We start from the raw sequence: 24,779 nt of genomic DNA, 5'->3' as shown, positions 1-24,779 counted from the left end.
GTGTCTCAGTGTCCCAGTGTCCAAGTGTCCCAGTGTCTCTGTGTCTCAGTGTCTCTGTGTCTCTGTGTCTTAGTGTCTCTCTGTCGCAATGTTCCAGTGTCTCTATGTCTCTGTGTCACTGTGTCTCTGTGTCTCATTGTCCCAATGTCCCAGTGTATCTGTGTCTCAGTGTCACAGTGTCACAGTGTCTCTGTGTCTCAGTGTCTCTGTGTCTCTGTGTCTCAGTGTCCCAGTGTCTTAGTGTCCCAGTGTCTCTGTGTCTCAGTGTCATAGTGTCCTAGTGTCTCAGTGTCCCAGTGTCCCAGTGTCTCTGTGTCTCAGTGTCACAGTGTCCTAGTGTCTCAGTGTCACAGTGTCCTAGTGTCTCAGTGTCCCAGTATCCCAGTGTCTCAGTGACTCAGTGACTCAGTGTCCCAGTGTCCTAGTGTCTCATTGTCTCAGTGACTCAGTGTCCCAAAGTCCTAGTGTCTCATTGTCTCAGTGTCTCAGTGTACCAGTGTCCCAGTGTCTCTGTGTCTCAGTGTCCCAGTGTCCTAGTGTCTCATTGTCTCAGTGTCTCAGTGTCTCAGTGTCTCTATGTCTCTGTGTCTCAGTGTCCCAGTGTCCCAGTGTCTCTGTGTCTCTGTTTCTCAGTGTCAGAGTGTCCTAGTGTCTCAGTGTCCCAGTGTCCTAGTGTCTCTGTGTCCCAGTGTCCCTGTGTCTCTGTGTCTCCGTGTCTCTGTGTCTCAGTGTTCCAGTGTCCTAGTTTCTCTCTGTCTCAATGTCCAAGTGTCCAAGTGTCTCTGTGTCTCAGTGTCCCAGTGTACCCAGTGGCCTAGTGTCTCTGTGTCTCTGTGTCTCAGTATCTCAGTGACCCTGTGTCCCAGTGTCTCTGTGTCTCTGTCTCTCTGTGTCTCTGTGTCTCTGTGTCTCTGTCTCTCTGTGACCCAGTGTCCCAGTGTCTCTGTGTCTCTGTGTCTCTGTGTCTCAGTGTCCCAGTGTCCTCGTGTCTCTCTGTCTCAATGTCCCAGTGTCCTAGTGTCTCTGTGTCTCTGTGTATCTGTGTCTCAGTGTCCCAATGTTCCAGTGTCCCAGTGTATCTGTGTCTCAGTGTCTCTGTGTCTGCGTGTCTCAGTGTCTCTATGTCTCTGTGTCTCAGTGAACCAGTGTCCAAGTGTCCCAGTGTCCTAGTGCCTTAGTGTCTCTCTGTCTCAATGTCCCAGTGTCCGAGTGTTTCTATGTCTCTGTGTCGCTGTGTCTCTGTGTCTCATTGTCCCAATGTCCCAGTGTATCTGTGTCTCAGTGTCACAGTGTCACAGTGTCTCTGTGTCTCTGTGTCTCAGTGTCTCTGTGTCTCTGTGTCTCAGTGTCCCAGTGTCTTAGTGTACCAGTGTCTCTGTGTCTCAGTGTCATAGTGTCCTAGTGTCTCAGTGTCCCAGTGTCCAAGTGTCCCAGTGTCTCTGTGTCTCAGTGTCTCTGTGTCTCTGTGTCTTAGTGTCACTCTGTCTCAATGTCCCAGTGTCCTAGTGTCTCTATGTCTCTGTGTCACTGTGTCTCTGTGTCTCATTGTCCCAATGTCCCAGTGTATCTGTGTCTCAGTGTCACAGTGTCACAGTGTCTCTGTGTCTCTGTCTCTCTGTGTCTCTGTGTCTCTGTCTCTCTGTGACCCAGTGTCCCAGTGTCCTAGTGTCTCATTGTCTCAGTGTCTCAGTGTACCAGTGCCCCAGTGTCTCTGTGTCTCAGTGTCCCAGTGTACCAGTGTCCCAGTGTCTCTGTGTCTCAGTGTCCCAGTGTCCTAGTGTCTCATTGTCTCAGTGTCTCAGTGTCTCAGTGTCTCTATGTCTCTGTGTCTCAGTGTCCCAGTGTCCCAGTGTCTCTGTGTCTCTGTTTCTCAGTGTCAGAGTGTCCTAGTGTATCCATGTCCCAGTGTCCTAGTGTCTCTGTGTCCCAGTGTCCCTGTGTCTCTGTGTCATCGTGTCTCTGTGTCTCAGTGTCCCAGTGTACCCAGTGGCCTAGTGTCTCTGTGTCTCTGTGTCTCAGTATCTCAGTAACCCAGTTTCCCAGTGTCCCAGTGTCCCTGTGTCTCTGTGTCATCGTGTCGCTGTGTCTCAGTGTCCCAGTGTACCGAGTGGCCTAGTGTCTCTGTGTCTCTGTGTCTCAGTATCTCAGTGACCCAGTGTCCCAGTGTCCCAGTGTCCCAGTGTATCGGTGTCTCTGTGTCTCCGTGTCTCAGTGTCTCTATGTCTCATTGTCACAGTGTCCTAGTGTCTCAGTGTCCCAGTGTCTCTGTGTCTCTGTGTCCCAGTGTCCTAGTGTCTCATTGTCTCAGTGTCTCAGTGTACCAGTGTCACAGTGTCCAAGTGTCTCAGTGTCCCAGTGTCTCTGTGTCCCAGTGTCCTAGTGTCTCATTGTCTCAGTGTCTCAGTGTACCAGTGTCCCAGTGTCTCAGTGTCACAGTGTCCTAGTGTCTCAGTGTCCCAGTGTCTCTGTGTCTCAGTGTCCCAGTGTCCTAGTGTCTCATTGTCTCAGTGTCTCAGTGTACCAGTGTCCCAGTGTCTCTGTGTCTCAGTGTCCCAGTGTCCGAGTGTCTCATTGTCTCAGTGTCTCAGTGTCTCAGTGTCTCTATGTCTCTGTTTCTCAGTTTCCTAGTGTCCCAGTGTCTCTGTGTCTCTTTTTCTCAGTGTCAGAGTGTCCTAGTGTCTCAGTGTCCCAGTGTCTCTGTGTCTCTGTGTCCCAGTGTCCTAGTGTCTCATTGTCTCAGTGTCTCATTGTACCAGTGTCACAGTGTCCTAGTGTATCAGTGCCCCAGTGTCCTAGTGTCTCTGTGTCCCAGTGTCCCTGTGTCTCTGTGTCTCCCGTCTCTGTGTCTCAGTGTTCCAGTGTCCCAGTGTCCCAGTGTCTCTCTGTCTCAATGTCCAAGTGTCATCGTGTTTCTGTGTCTCAGTGTCCCAGTGACCCAGTGGCCTAGTGTCTCTGTGTCTCTGTGTCTCAGTATCTCAGTGACCCAGTGTCCCAGTGTCCTAGTGTCCTAGTGTCTCTGTGTCTCTGTGTCTCTGTGTCTCAATGTCCCAATGTCCCAGTGTCCCAGTGTTTCTGTGTCTCAGTGTCCCAGTGTCCTAGTGTCTCATTGTCTCAGTGTCTCAGTGTCTCAGTGTCTCTATGTCTCTGTGTCTCAGTGTCCCAGTGTCCCAGTGTCTCTGTGTCTCTTTTTCTCAGTGTCAGAGTGTCCTAGTGTCTCAGTGTCCCAGTGTCTCAGTGTCTCTGTGTCCCAGTGTCCTAGTGTCTCATTGTCTCAGTGTCTCATTGTACCAGTGTCACAGTGTCCTAGTGTATCAGTGTCCCAGTGTCCTAGTGTCTCTGTGTCCCAGTGTCCCTGTGTCTCTGTGTCTCCCGTCTCTGTGTCTCAGTGTTCCAGTGTCCCAGTGTCCCAGTGTCTCTCTGTCTCAATGTCCAAGTGTCATCGTGTTTCTGTGTCTCAGTGTCCCAGTGACCCAGTGGCCTAGTGTCTCTGTGTCTCTGTGTCTCAGTATCTCAGTGACCCAGTGTCCCAGTGTCCTAGTGTCCTAGTGTCTCTGTGTCTCTGTGTCTCATTGTCTCAGTGTCTCAGTGTACCAGTGTCCCAGTGTCTCTGTGTCTCAGTGTCCCAGTTTCCTAGTGTCTCATTGTCTCAGTGTCTCAGTGTCTCAGTGTCTCTATGTCTCTGTGTCTCAGTGTCCCAGTGTCCCAGTGTCCCAGTGTCTCTGTGTCTCTGTTTCTCAGTGTCAGAGTGTCCTAGTGTCTCAGTGTCCCAGTGTCCTAGTGTCTCTGTGTCCCAGTGTCCCTGTGTCTCTGTGTCTCCGTGTCTCTGTGTCTCAGTGTTCCAGTGTCCTAGTTTCTCTCTGTCTCAATGTCCAAGTGTCCAAGTGTCTCTGTGTCTCAGTGTCCCAGTGTACCCAGTGGCCTAGTGTCTCTGTGTCTCTGTGTCTCAGTATCTCAGTGAACCTGTGTCCCAGTGTCTCTGTGTCTCTGTCTCTCTGTGTCTCTGTGTCTCTGTGTCTCTGTCTCTCTGTGACCCAGTGTCCCAGTGTCTCTGTGTCTCTGAGTCTCTGTGTCTCAGTGTCCCAGTGTCCTCGTGTCTCTCTGTCTCAATGTCCCAGTGTCCTAGTGTCTCTGTGTCTCTGTGTATCTGTGTCTCAGTGTCCCAATGTTCCAGTGTCCCAGTGTATCTGTGTCTCAGTGTCTCTGTGTCTGCGTGTCTCAGTGTCTCTATGTCTCTGTGTCTCAGTGAACCAGTGTCCAAGTGTCCCAGTGTCCTAGTGCCTTAGTGTCTCTCTGTCTCAATGTCCCAGTGTCCGAGTGTTTCTATGTCTCTGTGTCGCTGTGTCTCTGTGTCTCATTGTCCCAATGTCCCAGTGTATCTGTGTCTCAGTGTCACAGTGTCACAGTGTCTCTGTGTCTCTGTGTCTCAGTGTCTCTGTGTCTCTGTGTCTCAGTGTCCCAGTGTCTTAGTGTACCAGTGTCTCTGTGTCTCAGTGTCATAGTGTCCTAGTGTCTCAGTGTCCCAGTGTCCAAGTGTCCCAGTGTCTCTGTGTCTCAGTGTCTCTGTGTCTCTGTGTCTTAGTGTCACTCTGTCTCAATGTCCCAGTGTCCTAGTGTCTCTATGTCTCTGTGTCACTGTGTCTCTGTGTCTCATTGTCCCAATGTCCCAGTGTATCTGTGTCTCAGTGTCACAGTGTCACAGTGTCTCTGTGTCTCTGTCTCTCTGTGTCTCTGTGTCTCTGTCTCTCTGTGACCCAGTGTCCCAGTGTCCTAGTGTCTCATTGTCTCAGTGTCTCAGTGTACCAGTGTCCCAGTGTCTCTGTGTCTCAGTGTCCCAGTGTCCCAGTGTACCAGTGTCCCAGTGTCTCTGTGTCTCAGTGTCCCAGTGTCCTAGTGTCTCATTGTCTCAGTGTCTCAGTGTCTCAGTGTCTCTATGTCTCTGTGTCTCAGTGTCCCAGTGTCCCAGTGTCTCTGTGTCTCTGTTTCTCAGTGTCAGAGTGTCCTAGTGTATCCATGTCCCAGTGTCCTAGTGTCTCTGTGTCCCAGTGTCCCTGTGTCTCTGTGTCATCGTGTCTCTGTGTCTCTGTGTCTCAGTGTCCCAGTGTACCCAGTGGCCTAGTGTCTCTGTGTCTCTGTGTCTCAGTATCTCAGTGACCCAGTTTCCCAGTGTCCCAGTGTCCCTGTGTCTCTGTGTCATCGTGTCGCTGTGTCTCAGTGTCCCAGTGTACCCAGTGGCCTAGTGTCTCTGTGTCTCTGTGTCTCAGTATCTCAGTGACCCAGTGTCCCAGTGTCCCAGTGTCCCAGTGTATCGGTGTCTCTGTGTCTCCGTGTCTCAGTGTCTCTATGTCTCATTGTCACAGTGTCCTAGTGTCTCAGTGTCCCAGTGTCTCTGTGTCTCTGTGTCCCAGTGTCCTAGTGTCTCATTGTCTCAGTGTCTCAGTGTACCAGTGTCACAGTGTCCAAGTGTCTCAGTGTCCCAGTGTCTCTGTGTCTCTGTGTCCCAGTGTCCTAGTGTCTCATTGTCTCAGTGTCTCAGTGTACCAGTGTCCCAGTGTCTCAGTGTCACAGTGTCCTAGTGTCTCAGTGTCCCAGTGTCTCTGTGTCTCAGTGTCTCAGTGTCTCTATGTCTCTGTTTCTCAGTTTCCTAGTGTCCCAGTGTCTCTGTGTCTCTTTTTCTCAGTGTCAGAGTGTCCTAGTGTCTCAGTGTCCCAGTGTCTCTGTGTCTCTGTGTCCCAGTGTCCTAGTGTCTCATTGTCTCAGTGTCTCATTGTACCAGTGTCACAGTGTCCTAGTGTATCAGTGTCCCAGTGTCCTAGTGTCTCTGTGTCCCAGTGTCCCTGTGTCTCTGTGTCTCCCGTCTCTGTGTCTCAGTGTTCCAGTGTCCCAGTGTCCCAGTGTCTCTCTGTCTCAATGTCCAAGTGTCATCGTGTTTCTGTGTCTCAGTGTCCCAGTGACCCAGTGGCCTAGTGTCTCTGTGTCTCTGTGTCTCAGTATCTCAGTGACCCAGTGTCCCAGTGTCCTAGTGTCCTAGTGTCTCTGTGTCTCTGTGTCTCTGTGTCTCAGTGTCCCAATGTCCCAGTGTCCCAGTGTTTCTGTGTCTCAGTGTCTCAGTGTCTCTGTGTCTCCGTGTCTCAGTGTCTCTATGTCTCTGTGTCTCAGTGTCCCAGTGTATCTGTGCCTCAGTGTCCCAATGTCCCAGTGTCTCTGTGTATCTGTGTCTCAGAGTCTCTGTGTCTCCGTGTCTCAGTGTCTCTATGTCTCTGTGTCTCAGTGTCCCAGTGTATCTGTGCCTCAGTGTCTCTGTGTCTCAGTGTCTCAGTGTCTCTATGTCTCAGTGTCTCAGTGTCTCAGTGTCACAGTGTCCTAGGGTCTCTGTGTCCCAGTGTCCCAGTGTCCCTGTGTCTCTGTGTCTCCGTGTCTCTGTGTCTCAGTGTCCCAGTGTACCCAGTGGCCTAGTGTCTCAGTGTCTCTGTGTCTCAGTATGTCAGTGACCCAGTGTCCCAGTGTCTCTGTGTCTCAGTCTCTCTGTGTCTCTGTCTCTCTGTGTCTCAGTGTCCCAGTGTCCTTGTGTCTCTCTGTCTCAATGTCCCAGTGTCCTAGTGTCTCTGTGTCTCTGTGTCTCTGTGTCTCAGTGTTCAATGTCCCAGTGTCCCAGTGTATCTGTGTCTCAGTGTCTCAGTGTCTCTGTGTCTCTGTGTCTCAGTGTCCCAATGTCCCAGTGTATCTGTGTCTCAGTGTCTCTGTGTCTCTGTGTCTCAGTGTCCCAATATCCCAGTGTCCCAGTGTATCTGTGTCTCAGTGTCTCTGTGTCTCAGTGTCCCAATGTCCCAGTGTATCTGTGTCTCAGTGTCTCTGTGTCTCTGTGTCTCAGTGTCCCAATGTCCCATTGTCCCAGTGCATCTGTGTCTCAGTGTCTCTGTGTCTCCGTGTCTCAGTATCTCTATGTCTCTCTGTCTCAGTGTCACAGTGTCTCAGTGTCTCAGTGACACAGTGTCCTAGTGTCTCAGTGTCCCAGTGTCTCAGTGTCCCAATGTCCCAGTGTCCCAGTGTATCTGTGTCTCAGTGTCTCTGTGTCTCCGTGTCTCAGTGTCTCTATGTCTCTGTGTCTCAGTGTCACAGTGTCTCAGTGTCTCAGTGTCACAGTGTCCTAGTGTCTCAGTTTCCCAGTGTCCCAGTGTCCCAGTGTCTCTGTGTCTCAGTGTCCCAGTGTACAAGTGTCTCATTGTCTCAGTGTCTCATTGTCTCAGTGTCACAGTGTCACAGTGTCCTAGTGTCTCAGTGTCCCAGTGTCCCAGTGTCTCTGTGTCTCAGTGTCCCAGTGTCCTAGTGTCTCATTGTCTCAGTGTCTCAGTGTCTCTATGTCTCTGTGTCTCAGTGTCCCAGTGTCCCTGTGTCTCTGTGTCTCCGTGTCTCTGTGTCTCAGTGTCCCAGTGTACCCAGTGGCCTAGTGTCTCAGTGTCTCTGTGTCTCAGTATGTCAGTGACCCAGTGTCCCAGTGTCTCTGTGTCTCAGTCTCTCTGTGTCTCTGTCTCTCTGTGTCTCAGTGTCCCAGTGTCCTTGTGTCTCTCTGTCTCAATGTCCCAGTGTCCTAGTGTCTCTGTGTCTCTGTGTCTCTGTGTCTCAGTGTTCAATGTCCCAGTGTCCCAGTGTATCTGTGTCTCAGTGTCTCAGTGTCTCTGTGTCTCTGTGTCTCAGTGTCCCAATGTCCCAGTGTATCTGTGTCTCAGTGTCTCTGTGTCTCTGTGTCTCAGTGTCCCAATATCCCAGTGTCCCAGTGTATCTGTGTCTCAGTGTCTCTGTGTCTCAGTGTCCCAATGTCCCAGTGTATCTGTGTCTCAGTGTCTCTGTGTCTCTGTGTCTCAGTGTCCCAATGTCCCATTGTCCCAGTGCATCTGTGTCTCAGTGTCTCTGTGTCTCCGTGTCTCAGTATCTCTATGTCTCTCTGTCTCAGTGTCACAGTGTCTCAGTGTCTCAGTGACACAGTGTCCTAGTGTCTCAGTGTCCCAGTGTCTCAGTGTCCCAATGTCCCAGTGTCCCAGTGTATCTGTGTCTCAGTGTCTCTGTGTCTCCGTGTCTCAGTGTCTCTATGTCTCTGTGTCTCAGTGTCACAGTGTCTCAGTGTCTCAGTGTCACAGTGTCCTAGTGTCTCAGTTTCCCAGTGTCCCAGTGTCCCAGTGTCTCTGTGTCTCAGTGTCCCAGTGTACAAGTGTCTCATTGTCTCAGTGTCTCATTGTCTCAGTGTCACAGTGTCACAGTGTCCTAGTGTCTCAGTGTCCCAGTGTCCCAGTGTCTCTGTGTCTCAGTGTCCCAGTGTCCTAGTGTCTCATTGTCTCAGTGTCTCAGTGTCTCTATGTCTCTGTGTCTCAGTGTCCCAGTGTCCCAGTGTCTCTGTGTCTCTGTTTCTCAGTGACCCAGTGTCCTAGTGTCTCTGTGTCCCAGTGTCCCTGTCTCTCTGTGTCTCAGTGTCTCAGTGTCCCAGTGCCTCAGTGTCCCAGTGTCTCTGTTTCTCTGTGTCTCAATGACCCAGTGTCGCTGTGTCTCTGTGTCTCAGTGACCCAGTGTCCTAGTGTATCTGTGTTTCTGTGTCTCAGTATCCCAGTTACCCAGTGTCCGAGTGTCTCTGTGTCTCTGTGTCTCTGTGACCCAGTGTCTCTGTGTCTCTGTATCTCAGTGTTCAAGTGTCCTCGTGTCTCTGTGTCTCAGTGACCCAGTGTCCAAGTGTATCTGTGTTTCTGTGTCTCAGTATCCCAGTTACCCAGTGTCCGAGTGTCTCTGTGTCTCTGTGTCTCTGTGACCCAGTGTCTCTGTGTCTCTGTGTCTCTGTATCTCAGTGTTCAAGTGTCCTCGTGTCTCTCTGTCCCAATGTCCCAGTGTCCCAGTGTCTCAGTGTCCCAGTGTCCCAGTGTCTCTGTGTCTCAGTGTCTCAGTGTCCCAGTGTACAAGTGTCTCATTGTCTCAGTGTCTCATTGTCTCAGTGTCACAGTGTCACAGTGTCCTAGTGTCTCAGTGTCCCAGTGTCCCAGTGTCTCTGTGTCTCAGTGTCCCAGTGTCCTAGTGTCTCATTGTCTCAGTGTCTCAGTGTCTCTATGTCTCTGTGTCTCAGTGTGCCAGTGTCCCAGTGTCTCTGTGTCTCTGTTTCTCAGTGTCCCAGTGTCCTAGTGTCTCTGTGTCCCAGTGTCCCTGTCTCTCTGTGTCTCAGTGTCTCAGTGTCCCAGTGCCCCAGTGTCCCAGTGTCTCTGTGTCTCTGTGTCTCTGTGTCTCAATGACCCAGTGTCGCTGTGTCTCTGTGTCTCAGTGACCCAGTGTCCTAGTGTATCTGCGTTTCTGTGTCTCAGTATCCCAGTTACCCAGTGTCCGAGTGTCTCTGTGTCTCTGTGTCTCTGTGACCCAGTTTCTCTGTGTCTCTGTGTCTCTGTGTCTCTGTATCTCAGTGTTCAAGTGTCCTCGTGTCTCTCTGTCCCAATGTCCCAGTGTCCTAGTGTCTCTGTGTCCCTGTGTCTCAGTATCTCAGTGACCCAATGTCCTAGTGTCTCTGTGTCTCTGTGTCTCAGTGTTCCAGTGTCCCAGTGTCCCAGTGTCCCAGTGTCCTAGTGTCTCAGTGTCCCAGTGTCCCAGTGTCTCTGTGTCTCTGTGTCTCTGTGTCTCCGTGTCTCAGTGTCCCAGTGTCTCTGTGTCTCCGTGTCTCAGTGTCTCTATGTCTCTGTGTCTCAGTGTCCCAGTGTATCTGTGCCTCAGTGTCCCAATGTCTCAGTGTCTCTGTGTCTCCGTGTCTCAGTGTCTCTGTGTCTCCGTGTCTCAGTGTCTCTATGTCTCTGTGTCTCAGTGTCCCAGTGTATCTGTGCCTCAGTGTCTCTGTGTCTCTGTGTCTCAGTGTCTCTATGTCTCTGTGTCTCAGTGTCACAGTGTCACAGTGTCCTAGTGTCTCAGTGTCCCAGTGTCCCAGTGTCTCTGTGTCTCAGTGCCCCAGTGTACAAGTGTCTCATTGTCTCAGTGTCTCATTGTCTCAGTGTCACAGTGTCACAGTGTTCTAGTGTCTCAGAGTCCCAGTGTCCCAGTGTCTCTGTGACTCAGTGCCCCAGTGTCCTAGTGTCTCATTTTCTCAGTGTCTCTATGTCTCTGTGTCTCAGTGTCACAGTTTCAAGTGGCTCAGTGTCCCAGTGTCCCAGTGTCACAGTGTCTCTGTGTCTCAGTGTCACAGTGTCCTAGTGTCTCAGTGTCCCAGTATCCCAGTGTCTCAGTGACTCAGTGTCCCAGTGTCCTAGTGTCTCATTGTCTCAGTGTCTCAGTGACTCAGTGTCCCAGTGTCCTAGTGTCTCATTGTCTCAGTGTCTCAGTGTACCAGTGTCCCAGTGTCTCTGTGTCTCAGTGTCCCAGTGTCCTAGTGTCTCATTGTCTCAGTGTCTCAGTGTCTCTATGTCTCTGTGTCTCAGTGTCCCAGTGTCCCAGTGCCCTAGTTTCTCTCTGTCTCAATGTCCAAGTGTCATCGTGTCTCTGTGTCTCAGTGTCCCAGTGTACCCAGTGGCTCTGTGTCTCTGTGTCTCAGTGTTCAATGTCCCAGTGTCCCAGTGTATCTGTGTCTCAGTGTCTCTGTGTCTCTGTGTCTCAGTGTCCCAATGTCCCAGTGTCCCAGTGTATCTGTGTCTCAGTGTCTCTGTGTCTCCGTGTCTCAGTGTCTCTATGTCTCTGTGTCTCAGTGTCACAGTGTCTCAGTGTCTCAGTGACACAGTGTCCTAGTGTCTCAGTGTCCCAGTGTCCCAGTGTCTCAGTGTCCCAATGTCCCAGTGTCCCAGTGTATCTGTGTCTCAGTGTCTCTGTGTCTCCGTGTCTCAGTGTCTCTGTGTCTCAGTGTCACAGTGTCCTAGTGTCTCAGTGTCCCAGTGTCCCAGTGTCCCAGTGTCCCAGTGTCTCTGTGTCTCAGTGTCCCAGTGTACAAGTGTCTCATTGTCACAGTGTCACAGTGTCCTAGTGTCTCAGTGTCCCAGTGTCTCTGTGTCTCAGTGTCCCAGTGCACAAGTGTCTCAATGTCTCAGTGTCACAGTGTCCTAGTGTCTCAGTGTCCCAGTGTCCCAGTGTCCTAGTGTCTCTGTGTCCCAGTGTCCCTGTCTCTCTGTGTCTCAGTGTCTCAGTGTCCCAGTGCCCCAGTGTCCCAGTGTCTCTGTGTCTCTGTGTCTCTGTGTCTCAATGACCCAGTGTCGCTGTGTCTTTGTGTCTCAGTGACCCAGTGTCCTAGTGTATCTGTGTTTCTGTGTCTCAGTATCCCAGTTACCCAGTGTCCGAGTGTCTCTGTGTCTCTGTGTCTCTGTGATCCAGTGTCTCTGTGTCTCTGTGTCTCTGTATCTCAGTGTTCAAGTGTCCTCGTGTCTCTCTGTCCCAATGTCCCAGAGTCCTAGTGTCTCTGTGTCCCTGTGTCTCAGTATCTCAGTGACCCAATGTCCCAGTGTCTCTGTGTCTCTGTGTCTCAGTGACCCAGTGTCCAAGTGTCTCTGTGTCTCTGTGTCTCTGTGTCTCAGTGTTCCAGTGTCGCTGTGTCTCTGTGTCTCAGTGACCCAGTGTCCTAGTGTATCTGTGTTTCTGTGTCTCAGTATCCCAGTTACCCAGTGTCCGAGTGTCTCTGTGTCTCTGTGTCTCTGTGACCCAGTGTCTCTGTGTCTCTGTGTCTCTGTATCTCAGTGTTCAAGTGTCCTCGTGTCTCTCTGTCCTAATGTCCCAGTGTCCAAGTGTCTCAGTGTCCCAGTGTCCCAGTGTCTCTGTGTCTCAGTGTCCCAATGTACAAGTGTCTCATTGTCTCAGTGTCTCATTGTCTCAGTGTCACAGTGTCACAGTGTCCTAGTGTCTCAGTGTCCCAGTGTCCCAGTGTCTCTATGTCTCTGTGTCTCTGTGTCTCAGTGTCCCAGTGTCCCAGTGTCTCTGTGTCTCTGTTTCTCAGTGTCCCAGTGTCCTAGTGTCTCTGTGTCCCAGTGTCCCTATCTCTCTGTGTCTCAGTGTCTCAGTGTTCCAGTGCCCCAGTGTCCCAGTGTCTCTGTGTCTCTGTGTCTCTGTGTCCCAGTGTCCCAGTGTCTCTGTGTCTCTGTGTCTCAGTGACCCAGTGTCCTATTGTATCTGTGTTTCTGTGTCTCAGTATCCCAGTTACCCAGTGTCCGAGTGTCTCTGTGTCTCTGTGTCTCTGTGACCCAGTGTCTCTGTGTCTCTGTGTCTCTGTGTCTCTGTATCTCAGTGTTTAAGTGTCCTCGTGTCTCTCTGTCCCAATGTCCTAGTGTCCTAGTGTCTCTGTGTCCCTGTGTCTCAGTATCTCAGTGACCCAATGTCCTAGTGTCTCTGTGTCTCTGTGTCTCAGTGTCTCATTGTCTCAGTGTCACAGTGTCACAGTGTCACAGTGTCCTAGTGTCTCAGTGTCCCAGTGTCCCAGTGTCTCTGTGTCTCAGTGTCCCAGTGTCCTAGTGTCTCATTGTCTCAGTGTCGCAGTGTCTCTATGTCTCTGTGTCTCAGTGTCCCAGTGTCGCTGTGTCTCTGTGTCTCAGTGACCCAGTGTCCTAGTGTATCTGTGTTTCTGTGTCTCAGTATCCCAGTTACCCAGTGTCCGAGTGTCTCTGTGTCTCTGTGTCTCTGTGACCCAGTGTCTCTGTGTCTCTGTGTCTCTGTATCTCAGTGTTCAAGTGTCCTCGTGTCTCTCTGTCCCAATGTCCCAGTGTCCTAGTGTCTCAGTGTCCCAGTGTCCCAGTGTCTCTGTGTCTCAGTGTCCCAGTGTACAATTGTCTCATTGTCTCAGTGTCTCATTGTCTCAGTGTCACAGTGTCACAGTGTCCTAGTGTCTCAGTGTCCCAGTGTCCCAGTGTCTCAGTGTCTCAGTGTCCCAGTGTCCTAGTGTCTCATTGTCTCAGTGTCTCAGTGTCTCTATGTCTCTGTATCTCAGTGTACAAGTGTTTCATTGTCTCAGTGTCTCATTGTCTCAGTGTCACAGTGTCACAGTGTCCTAGTGTCTCAGTGTCCCAGTATCCCAGTGTCTCTGTGTATCTGTGTCCCAGTGTCCTAGTGTCTCATTGTCTCAGTGTCTCAGTGTCTCTATGTCTCTGTGTCTCTGTTTCTCAGTGTCCCAGTGTCCTAATGTCTCTGTGTCCCAGTGTCCCTGTCTCTCTGTGTCTCAATGACCCAGTGTCGCTGTGTCTCTGTGTCTCAGTGACCCAGTGTCCTAGTGTATCTGTGTTTCTGTGTCTCAGTATCCCAGTTACCCAGTGTCCGAGTGTCTCTGTGTCTCTGTGTCTCTGTGACCCAGTGTCTCTGTGTCTCTGTGTCTCTGTGTCTCTGTATCTCAGTGTTCAAGTGTCCTCGTGTCTCTCTGTCCCAATGTCCCAGTGTCCTAGTGTCTCTGTGTCCCTGTGTCTCAGTATCTCAGTGACCCAATGTCCTAGTGTCTCTGTGTCTCTGTGTCTCAGTGTCTCATTGTCTCAGTGTCACAGTGTCACAGTGTCCTAGTGTCTCTGTGTCTCTGTGTCTCTGTATCTCAGTGTTGAAGTGTCCTCATGTCTCTCTGTCCCAATGTCCCAGTGTCGCTGTGTCTCTATGTCTCTGTGTCTCAGTGTCCCAGTGTCCGAGTGTCTCAGTGTCCCAGTGTCCCAGTGTCGCTGTGTCTCTGTGTCTCAGTGTCTCTGTGTCTCTGTGTCTCTGTGTCTCCGTGTCTCAGTGTCTCCGTGTCTCAGTGTCCCAGTGTCCCAGTGTCTCTGTGTCCAAGTGTCCCAGTGTCGCTGTGTCTCTGTGTCTCAGTGTCTCTGTGTCTCTGTGTCTCCGTGTCTCAGTGTCCCAGTGTCCCAGTGTCTCTGTGTCTCCGTGTCTCAATGTCTCTATGTCTCTGTGTCTCAGTGTCCCAGTGTATCTGTGCCTCAGTGTCCCAATGTCTCAGTGTCCTAGTGTCTCAGTATCCCAGTGTCCCAGTGTCTCTGTGTCTCAGTGTCACAGTGTACAAGTGTCTCAGTGTCTCATTGTCTCAGTGTCAGTGTCACAGTGTCCTAGTGTCTCATTGTCCCAGTGTCTCAGTGTACCAGTGTCCCAGTGTCTCTGTGTCTCTGTGTCTCAGTGTCCCAGTGTCCGAGTGTCTCATTGTCTCAGTGTCTCAGTGTCTCAGTGTCTCTATGTCTCTGTGTCTCAGTGTCCCAGTGTCCCAGTGTCTCTGTGTCTCTGTTTCTCAGTGTCAGAGTGTCCTAGTGTATCAGTGTCCCAGTGTCCTAGTGTCTCTGTGTCCCAGTGTCCCTGTGTCTCTGTGTCTCTGTGTCTCCCGTCTCTGTGTCTCAGTGTCCCAGTGTCCCAGTGTCCCAGTGTCTCTGTGTCTCAGTGTCCCAGTGTACAAGTGTCTCATTGTCTCAGTGTCACAGTGTCACAGTGTCCTAGTGTCTCAGTGTCCCAGTGTCCCAGTGTCTCTGTGTCTCAGTGTCCCAGTGTACAAGTGTCTCATTGTCTCAGTGTCACAGTGTCACAGTGTCCTAGTGTCTCAGTGTCCCAGTGTCCCAGTGTCTCTGTGTCTCAGTGTCCCAGTGTGCAAGTGTCTCATTGTCTCAGTGTCACAGTGTCACAGTGTCCTAGTGTCTCAGTGTCCCAGTGTCCCAGTGTCTCTGTGTCTCAGTGTCCCAGTGTCCTAGTGTCTCATTGTCTCAGTGTCTCAGTGTCTCTATGTCTCTGTGTCTCAGTGTCCCAGTGTCCCAGTGTCTCTGTGTCTCTGTTTCTCAGTGTCCCAGTGTCCTAGTGTCTCTGTGTCCCAGTGTCCCTGTCTCTCTGTGTCTCAGTGTCTCAGTGTCCCAGTGCCCCAGTGTCCCAGTGTCTCTGTGTCTCTGTGTCTCAATGACCCAGTGTCGCTGTGTCTTTGTGTCTCAGTGACCCAGTGTCCTAGTGTATCTGTGTTTCTGTGTCTCAGTATCCCAGTTACCCAGTGTCCGAGTGTCTCTGTGTCTCTGTGACCCAGTGTCTCTGTGTCTCTGTGTCTCTGTATCTCAGTGTTCAAGTGTCCTCGTGTCTCTCTGTCCCAATGTCCCAGATTCCTAGTGTCTCTGTGTCCCTGTGTCTCAGTATCTCAGTGACCCAATGTCCTAGTGTCTCTGTGTCTCTGTGTCTCAGTGACCCAGTGTCCAAGTGTCTCTGTGTCTCTGTGTCTCAGTGTTCCAGTGTCGCTGTGTCTCTGTGTCTCAGTGACCCAGTGTCCTAGTGTATCTGTGTTTCTGTGTCTCAGTATCCCAGTTACCCAGTGTCCGAGTGTCTCTGTGTCTCTGTGTCTCTGTGACCCAGTGTCTCTGTGTCTCTGTGTCTCTGTATCTCAGTGTTCAAGTGTCCTCGTGTCTCTCTGTCCCAATGTCCCAGTGTCCTAGTGTCTCAGTGTCCCAGTGTCCCAGTGTCTCTGTGTCTCAGTGTCCCAGTGTACAAGTGTCTCATTGTCTCAGTGTCTCATTGTCTCAGTGTCACAGTGTCACAGTGTCCTAGTGTCTCAGTGTCCCAGTGTCCCAGTGTCTCTATGTCTCTGTGTCTCAGTGTCCCAGTGTCCCAGTGTCTCTGTGTCTCTGTTTCTCAGTGTCCCAGTGTCCTAGTGTCTCTGTGTCCCAGTGTCCCTGTCTCTCTGTGTCTCAGTGTCTCAGTGTTCCAGTGCCCCAGTGTCCCAGTGTCTCTGTGTCTCTGTGTCTCTGTGTCTCAATGACCCAGTGTCGCTGTGTCTCTGTGTCTCAGTGACCCAGTGTCCTATTCTATCTGTGTTTCTGTGTCTCAGTATCCCAGTTACCCAGTGTCCGAGTGTCTCTGTGTCTCTGTGTCTCTGTGTCTCCGTGTCTCAGTGTCTCCGTGTCTCAGTGTCCCAGTGTCCCAGTGTCTCTGTGTCCAAGTGTCCCAGTGTCGCTGCGTCTCTGTGTCTCAGTGTCTCTGTGTCTCTGTGTCTCCGTGTCTCAGTGTCCCAGTGTCCCAGTGTCTCTGTGTCTCCGTGTCTCAATGTCTCTATGTCTCTGTGTCTCAGGTCCCAGTGTATCTGTGCCTCAGTGTCCCAATGTCTCAGTGTCCTAGTGTCTCAGTATCCCAGTGTTCCAGTGTCTCTGTGTCTCAGTGTCACAGTGTACAAGTGTCTCAGTGTCTCATTGTCTCAGTGTCAGTGTCACAGTGTCCTAGTGTCTCAGTGTCCCAGTGTCCCAGTGTCTCTGTGTCTCAGTGTCCCAGTGTCCTAGTGTCTCATTGTCTCAGTGTCTCAGTGTACCAGTGTCCCAGTGTCTCTGTGTCCCTGTGTCTCAGTATCTCAGTGACCCAATGTCCTAGTGTCTCTGTGTCTCTGTGTCTCAGTGACCCAGTGTCCAAGTGTCTCTGTGTCTCTGTGTCTCAGTGTTCCAGTGTCGCTGTGTCTCTGTGTCTCAGTGACCCAGTGTCCTAGTGTATCTGTGTTTCTGTGTCTCAGTATCCCAGTTACCCAGTGTCCGAGTGTCTCTGTGTCTCTGTGTCTCTGTGACCCAGTGTCTCTGTGTCTCTGTGTCTCTGTATCTCAGTGTTCAAGTGTCCTCGTGTCTCTCTGTCCCAATGTCCCAGTGTCCTAGTGTCTCAGTGTCCCAGTGTCCCAGTGTCTCTGTGTCTCAGTGTCCCAGTGTACAAGTGTCTCATTGTCTCAGTGTCTCATTGTCTCAGTGTCACAGTGTCACAGTGTCCTAGTGTCTCAGTGTCCCAGTGTCCCAGTGTCTCTATGTCTCTGTGTCTCAGTGTCCCAGTGTCCCAGTGTCTCTGTGTCTCTGTTTCTCAGTGTCCCAGTGTCCTAGTGTCTCTGTGTCCCAGTGTCCCTGTCTCTCTGTGTCTCAGTGTCTCAGTGTTCCAGTGCCCCAGTGTCCCAGTGTCTCTGTGTCTCTGTGTCTCTGTGTCTGAATGACCCAGTGTCGCTGTGTCTCTGTGTCTCAGTGACCCAGTGTCCTATTCTATCTGTGTTTCTGTGTCTCAGTATCCCAGTTACCCAGTGTCCGAGTGTCTCTGTGTCTCTGTGTCTCTGTGTCTCCGTGTCTCAGTGTCTCCGTGTCTCAGTGTCCCAGTGTCCCAGTGTCTCTGTGTCCAAGTGTCCCAGTGTCGCTGTGTCTCTGTGTCTCAGTGTCTCTGTGTCTCTGTGTCTCCGTGTCTCAGTGTCCCAGTGTCCCAGTGTCTCTGTGTCCCAGTGTCCCAGTGTCTCTGTGTCTCCGTGTCTCAATGTCTCTATGTCTCTGTGTCTCAGTGTCCCAGTGTATCTGTGCCTCAGTGTCCCAATGTCTCAGTGTCCTAGTGTCTCAGTATCCCAGTGTCCCAGTGTCTCTGTGTCTCAGTGTCACAGTGTACAAGTGTCTCAGTGTCTCATTGTCTCAGTGTCAGTGTCACAGTGTCCTAGTGTCTCAGTGTCCCAGTGTCCCAGTGTCTCTGTGTCTCAGTGTCCCAGTGTCCTAGTGTCTCATTGTCTCAGTGTCTCAGTGTACCAGTGTCCCAGTGTCTCTGTGTCTCAGTGTCCCAGTGTCCGAGTGTCTCATTGTCTCATTGTCTCAGTGTCTCAGTGTCCCAGTATCCCAGTGTCTCTGTGTCTCTGTTTCTCAGTGTCAGAGTGTCCTAGTGTATCAGTGTCCCAGTGTCCTAGTGTCTCTGTGTCTCAGTGTCCCAGTGTCCTAGTGTCTCATTGTCTCAGTGTCGCAGTGTCTCTATGTCTCTGTGTCTCAGTGTCTCTGTGTCTCTGTGTCTCTGTGTCTCAATGACCCAGTGTCGCTGTGTCTTTGTGTCTCAGTGACCCAGTGTCCTAGTGTATCTGTGTTTCTGTGTCTCAGTATCCCAGTTACCCAGTGTCCGAGTATCTCTGTGTCTCTGTGTCTCTGTGACCCAGTGTCTCTGTGTCTCTGTGTCTCTGTATCTCAGTGTTCAAGTGTCCTCGTGTCTCTCTGTCCCAATGTCCCAGAGTCCTAGTGTCTCTGTGTCCCTGTGTATCAGTATCTCAGTGACCCAATGTCCTAGTGTCTCTGTGTCTCTGTGTCTCAGTGACCCAGTGTCCAAGTGTCTCTGTGTCTCTGTGTCTCTGTGTCTCAGTGTTCCAGTGTCGCTGTGTCTCTGTGTCTCAGTGACCCAGTGTCCTAGTGTATCTGTGTTTCTGTGTCTCAGTATCCCAGTTACCCAGTGTCCGAGTGTCTCTGTGTCTCTGTGTCTCTGTGACCCAGTGTCCAAGTGTCCCTGTGTCTCTGTGTCTCAGTGACCCAGTGTCCAAGTGTCCCTGTGTCTCTGTGTCTCTGTGTCTCAATGACCCAGTGTCGCTGTGTCTCTGTGTCTCAGTGACCCAGTGTCCTATTTTATCTGTTTTTCTGTGTCTCAGTATCCCAGTGTCCGAGTGTCTCTGTGTCTCTGTGACCCAGTGTCCCAGTGTCTCTGTGTCTCCGTGTCTCTGTGTCTCTGTGTCTCTGTATCTCAGTGTTCAAGTGTCCTCGTGTCTCTCTGTCCCAATGTCCCAGTGTCCTAGTGTCTCAGTGTCCCAGTGTCCCAGTGTCTCTGTGTCTCAGTGTCCCAGTGTACAAGTGTCTCATTGTCTCAGTGTCTCATTGTCTCAGTGTCACAGTGTCACAGTGTCCTAGTATCTCAGTGTCCCAGTGTCCCAGTGTCTCTATGTCTCAGTGTCCCAGTGTCCTAGTGTCTCATTGTCTCTGTGTCCCAGTGTCCCTGTCTCTCTGTGTCTCAGTGTCTCAGTGTTCCAGTGCCCCAGTGTCCTAGTGTCTCTGTGTCCCTGTGTCTCAGTATCTCAGTGACCCAATGTCCTAGTGTCTCTGTGTCTCTGTGTCTCAGTGTCTCATTGTCTCAGTGTCACAGTGTCACAGTGTCCTAGTGTCTCAGTGTCCCAGTGTCCCAGTGTCTCTGTGTCTCAGTGTCCCAGTGTCCTAGTGTCTCATTGTCTCAGTGTCGCAGTGTCTCTATGTCTCTGTGTCTCAGTGTCCCAGTGTCGATGTGTCTCTGTGTCTCAGTGACCCAGTGTCCTAGTGTATCTGTGTTTCTGTGTCTCAGTATCCCAGTTACCCAGTGTCCGAGTGTCTCTGTGTCTCTGTGTCTCTGTGACCCAGTGTCTCTGTGTCTCTGTATCTCAGTGTTCAAGTGTCCTCGTGTCTCTCTGTCCCAATGTCCCAGTGTCCTAGTGTCTCAGTGTCCCAGTGTCCCAGTGTCTCTGTGTCTCAGTGTCCCAGTGTACAATTGTCTCATTGTCTCAGTGTCTCATTGTCTCAGTGTCACAGTGTCACAGTGTCCTAGTGTCTCAGTGTCCCAGTGTCCCAGTGTCTCTGTGTCTCAGTGTCCCAGTGTCCTAGTGTCTCATTGTCTCAGTGTCGCAGTGTCTCTATGTCTCTGTGTCTCAGTGTCCCAGTGTCGCTGTGTCTCTGTGTCTCAGTGACCCAGTGTCCTAGTGTATCTGTGTTTCTGTGTCTCAGTATCCCAGTTACCCAGTGTCACAGTGTCACAGTGTCCTAGTGTCTCAGTGTCCCAGTGTCCCAGTGTCTCTGTGTCTCAGTGTCCCAGTGTCCTAGTGTCTCATTGTCTCAGTGTCTCAGTGTCTCTATGTCTCTGTGTCTCAGTGTCCCAGTGTCCCAGTGTCTCTGTTTCTCAGTGTCCCAGTGTCCTAGTGTCTCTGTGTCCCAGTGTCCCTGTCTCTCTGTGTCTCAATGACCCAGTGTCGCTGTGTCTCTGTGTCTCAGTGACCCAGTGTCCTAGTGTATCTGTGTTTCTGTGTCTCAGTATCCCAGTTACCCAGTGTCCGAGTGTCTCTGTGTCTCTGTGTCTCTGTGACCCAGTGTCTCTGTGTCTCTGTGTCTCTGTGTCTCTGTATCTCAGTGTTCAAGTGTCCTCGTGTCTCTCTGTCCCAATGTCCCAGTGTCCTAGTGTCTCAGTGTCCCAGTGTCCCAGTGTCTCTGTGTCTCAGTGTCCCAGTGTACAATTGTCTCATTGTCTCAGTGTCTCATTGTCTCAGTGTCACAGTGTCACAGTGTCCTAGTGTCTCAGTGTCCCAGTGTCCCAGTGTCTAAGTGTCTCAGTGTCCCAGTGTCCCAGTGTCCGAGTGTCTCTGTGTCTCTGTGTCTCTGTGACCCAGTGTCTCTGTGTCTCTGTGTCTCTGTGTCTCTGTATCTCAGTGTTCAAGTGTCCTCGTGTCTCTCTGTCCCAATGTCCCAGTGTCCTAGTGTCTCTGTGTCCCTGTGTCTCAGTATCTCAGTGACCCAATGTCCTAGTGTCTCTGTGTCTCTGTGTCTCTGTGTCTCTGTGTCTCTGTGTCTCTGTGTCTCAGTGTTCCAGTGTTCCAGTGTCCCAGTGTCCCAGTGTCCTAGTGTCTCAGTGTCCCAGTGTCCCAGTGTCTCTGTGTCTCTGTGTCTCTGTGTCTCTGTGTCTCTGTGTCTCCGTGTCTCAGTGTCCCAGTGTCCCAGTGTCTCTGTGTCTCTGTGTCTCTGTGTCTCTGTGTCTCTGTGTCTCTGTGTCTCTGTGTCTCCGTGTCGCAGTGTCCCAGTGTCCCAGTGTCTCTGTGTCTCTGTGTCTCTGTGTCTCTGTGTCTCCGTGTCTCAGTGTCCCGGTGTCCCAGTGTCTCTGTGTCTCTGTGTCTCTGTGTCTCAGTGTCATAGTGTCCTAGTGTCTCAGTGTCATAGAGTCCCAGTGTCCCTGTGTCTCTGTGTCTCAGTGTCTCTGTGTCTCTGTGTCTCTGTGTCTCCGTGTCTCAGTGTCCCCGTGTCTCAGTGTCCCTGTGTCTCTGTGTCTCAGTGTCTCTGTGTCTCAGTGTCTCAATGACCCAGTGTCCCAGTATCTCTGTGTCTCTGTGTCTCTGTGTCTCAGTGTCCCAGTGTCCTAGTGTCTCAGTGTCCCAGTGTCCCAGTGTCTCTGTGTCTCTGTGTCTCTGTGTCTCTGTGTCCCAGTGTCCTAGTGTCTCAGTGTCCCAGTGTCCCAGTGTCGCTGTGTCTCTGTGTCTCAGTGTCTCTGTGTCTCTGTGTCTCAGTGTCCCAGTGTATCTGTGCCTCAGTGTCCCAATGTCCCAGTGTCTCTGTGTATCTGTGTCTCAGTGTCTCTGTGTCTCCGTGTCTCAGTGTCTCTATGTATCTGTGTCTCAGTGTCCCAGTGTATCTGTGCCTCAGTGTCTCTGTGTCTCAGTGTCTCTATGTCTCTGTGTCTCAGTGTCTCAGTGTCCCAGTGTCCCAGTGTCTCTGTGTCTCAGTGCCCCAGTGTACAAGTGTCTCATTGTCTCAGTGTCTCATTGTCTCAGTGTCACAGTGTCCTAGTGACTCAGTGCCCCAGTGTCCCTGTGTCTCTGTGACTCAGTGCCCCAGTGTCCTAGTGTCTCATTTTCTCAGTGTCTCAGTGTCTCTATGTCTCTGTGTCTCAGTGTCACAGTGTCCAAGTGTCTCAGTGTCCCAGTGTCCCAGTGTCCTTGTGTCTCTCTGTCTCAATGTCCCAGTGTCCTAGTGTCTCTGTGTCTCTGTGTCTCTGTGTCTCAGTGTTCAATGTCCCAGTGTCTCAGTGTCTCTGTGTCTCTGTGTCTCTGTGTCTCAGTGTCCCAAAGTCCCAGTGTCCCAGTGTCCCAGTGTCGCTGTGTCTCTGTGTCTCTGTGTCTCTGTGTCCCAGTGTCCCAGTGTCCCAGTGTCCCAGTGTCTCTGTGTCCCAGTGTCCCAGTGTCGCTGTGTCTCTGTGTCTCTGTGTCTCCGTGTCTCAGTGTCCCAGTGTCCCAGTGTCTCTGTGTCTCCGTGTCTCAATGTCTCTATGTCTCTGTGTCTCAGTGTCCCAGTGTATCTGTGCCTCAGTGTCCCAATGTCTCAGTGTCCTAGTGTCTCAGTATCCCAGTGTCCCAGTGTCTCTGTGTCTCAGTGTCACAGTGTACAAGTGTCTCAGTGTCTCATTGTCTCAGTGTCAGTGTCACAGTGTCCTAGTGTCTCAGTGTCCCAGTGTCCCAGTGTCTCTGTGTCTCAGTGTCCCAGTGTCCTAGTGTCTCATTGTCTCAGTGTCTGAGTGTACCAGTGTCCCAGTGTCTCTGTGTCTCAGTGTCCCAGTGTCCGAGTGTCTCATTGTCTCATTGTCTCAGTGTCTCAGTGTCTCAGTGTCTCTATGTCTCTGTGTCTCAGTGTCCCAGTGTCCCAGTGTCTCTGTGTCTCTGTTTCTCAGTGTCAGAGTGTCCTAGTGTATCAGTGTCCCAGTGTCCTAGTGTCTCTGTGTCCCAGTATCCCTGTGTCTCTGTGTCTCTGTGTCTCCCGTCTCTGTGTATCAGTGTTCCAGTGTCCCAGTGTCCCAGTGTCTCTCAATGTCCAAGTGTCATCGTGTCTCTGTGTCTCAGTGTCCCAGTGACCCAGTGGCCTAGTGTCTCTGTGTCTCTGTGTCTCAGTATCTCAGTGACCCAGTGTCCCAGTGTCCTAGTGTCTCTGTGTCTCTGTGTCTCTGTGTCTCAGTGTCCCAATGTCCCAGTGTCCCTGTGTATCTGTGTCTCAGTGTCTCTGTGTCTCCGTGTCTCAGTGTCTCTATGTCTCTGTGTCTCAGTGTCCCAGTGTATCTGTGCCTCAGTGTCCCAATGTCCCAGTGTCTCTGTGTATCTGTGTCACAGTGTCTCTGTGTCTCCGTGTCTCAGTGTCTCTATGTCTCTGTGTCTCAGTGTCCCAGTGTATCTGTGCCTCAGTGTCTCTGTGTCTCAGTGTCTCTATGTCTCTGTGTCTCAGTGTCTCAGTGTCTCAGTGTCACAGTGTCCTAGTGTCTCAGTGTCCCAGTGTCCCAGTGTCTCTGTGTCTCAGTGCGCCAGTGTACAAGTGTCTCATTGTCTCAGTGTCTCATTGTCTCAGTGTCACAGTGTCACAGTGTCCTAGTGACTCAGTGCCCCAGTGTCCCTGTGTCTCTGTGACTCAGTGCCCTAGTGTCCTAGTGTCTCATTTTCTCAGTGTCTCAGTGTCTCTATGTCTCTGTGTCTCAGTGTCACAGTGTCCAAGTGTCTCAGTGTCCCAGTGTCCCAGTGTCCTTGTGTCTCTCTGTCTCAATGTCCCAGTGTCCTAGTGTCTCTGTGTCTCTGTGTCTCTGTGTCTCAGTGTTCAATGTCCCAGTGTCCCAGTGTATCTGTGTCTCAGTGTCTCTGTGTCTCTGTGTCTCAGTGTCCCAATGTCCCAGTGTCCCAGTGTATCTGTGTCTCAGTGTCTCTGTGTCTCCGTGTCTCTGTGTCTCTATGTCTCTGTGTCTCTGTGCCTCAGTGTCCCAGTGTCCTAGTGTCTCAGTGTCCCAGTGTCCCAGTGTCCCAGTGTCTCTGTGTCTTAGTGTCCCAGTGTACAAGTGTCTCATTGTCTCAGTGTCACAGTGTCACAGTGTCCTAGTTTCTCAGTGTCCCAGTGTCCTAGTGTCTCTGTGTCCCAGTGTCCCAGTGTCTCTGTGACTCAGTGTCCCGGTGTCCTAGTGTCTCATTTTCTCAGTGTCTCAGTGTCTCTATGTCTCTGTGTCTCAGTGTCACAGTGTCCAAGTGTCTCAGTGTCCCAGTGTCCCAGTGTCTCTGTGTCTCAGTGTCACAGTGTCCTAGTGTCTCAGTGTCCCAGTATCCCAGTGTCTCAGTGACTCAGTGTCCCAGTGTCCTAGTGTCTCATTGTCTCAGTGTCTCAGTGACTCAGTGTCCCAGTGTCCTAGTGTCTCATTGTCTCAGTGTCTCAGTGTACCAGTGTCCCAGTGTCTCTGTGTCTCAGTGTCCCAGTGTCCTAGTGTCTCATTGTCTCAGTGTCTCAGTGTCTCTATGTCTCTGTGTCTCAGTGCCCCAGTGTCCCAGTGTCTCTGTGTCTCTGTTTCTCAGTGTCAGAGTGTCCTAGTGTCTCAGTGTCCCAGTGTCCTAGTGTCTCTGTGTCCCAGTGTCCCAGTGTCCCTGTGTCTCTGTGTCTCCGTGTCTCTGTGTCTCAGTGTTCCAGTGTCTCAGTGCCCTAGTTTCTCTCTGTCTCAATGTCCAAGTGTCATCGTGTCTCTGTGTCTCAGTGTCCCAGTGTACCCAGTGGCCTAGTGTCTCTATGTCTCTGTGTCTCAGTATCTCAGTGACCCAGTGTCCCAGTGTCTCTGTGTCTCAGTCTCTCTGTGTCTCTGTCTCTCTGTGTCTCAGTGTCCCAGTGTCCTTGTGTCTCTCTGTCTCAATGTCCCAGTGTCCTAGTGTCTCTGTGTCTCAGTGTCCCAGTGTCCTAGTGTCTCATTGTCTCAGTGTCTCAGTGTACCAGTGTCCCAGTGTCTCTGTGTCTCAGTGTCCCAGTGTCCGAGTGTCTCATTGTCTCATTGTCTCAGTGTCTCAGTGTCCCAGTGTCCCAGTGTCTCTGTGTCTCTGTTTCTCAGTGTCAGAGTGTCCTAGTGTATCAGTGTCCCAGTGTCCTAGTGTCTCTGTGTCTCAGTGTCCCAGTGTCCTAGTGTCTCATTGTCTCAGTGTCGCAGTGTCTCTATGTCTCTGTGTCTCAGTGTCTCTGTGTCTCTGTGTCTCTGTGTCTCAATGACCCAGTGTCGCTGTGTCTTTGTGTCTCAGTGACCCAGTGTCCTAGTGTATCTGTGTTTCTGTGTCTCAGTATCCCAGTTACCCAGTGTCCGAGTATCTCTGTGTCTCTGTGTCTCTGTGACCCAGTGTCTCTGTGTCTCTGTGTCTCTGTATCTCAGTGTTCAAGTGTCCTCGTGTCTCTCTGTCCCAATGTCCCAGAGTCCTAGTGTCTCTGTGTCCCTGTGTATCAGTATCTCAGTGACCCAATGTCCTAGTGTCTCTGTGTCTCTGTGTCTCAGTGACCCAGTGTCCAAGTGTCTCTGTGTCTCTGTGTCTCAGTGTTCCAGTGTCGCTGTGTCTCTGTGTCTCAGTG

The sequence above is a fragment of the Pristiophorus japonicus genome, chromosome 9 (genome assembly GCF_044704955.1).
Source record: "Pristiophorus japonicus isolate sPriJap1 chromosome 9, sPriJap1.hap1, whole genome shotgun sequence".
In the NCBI taxonomy this organism is placed as follows: domain Eukaryota; kingdom Metazoa; phylum Chordata; class Chondrichthyes; family Pristiophoridae; genus Pristiophorus; species Pristiophorus japonicus.
The sequence above is the reverse complement of the archived record's forward strand: the minus strand, read 5'-3'. Positions refer to the sequence as shown.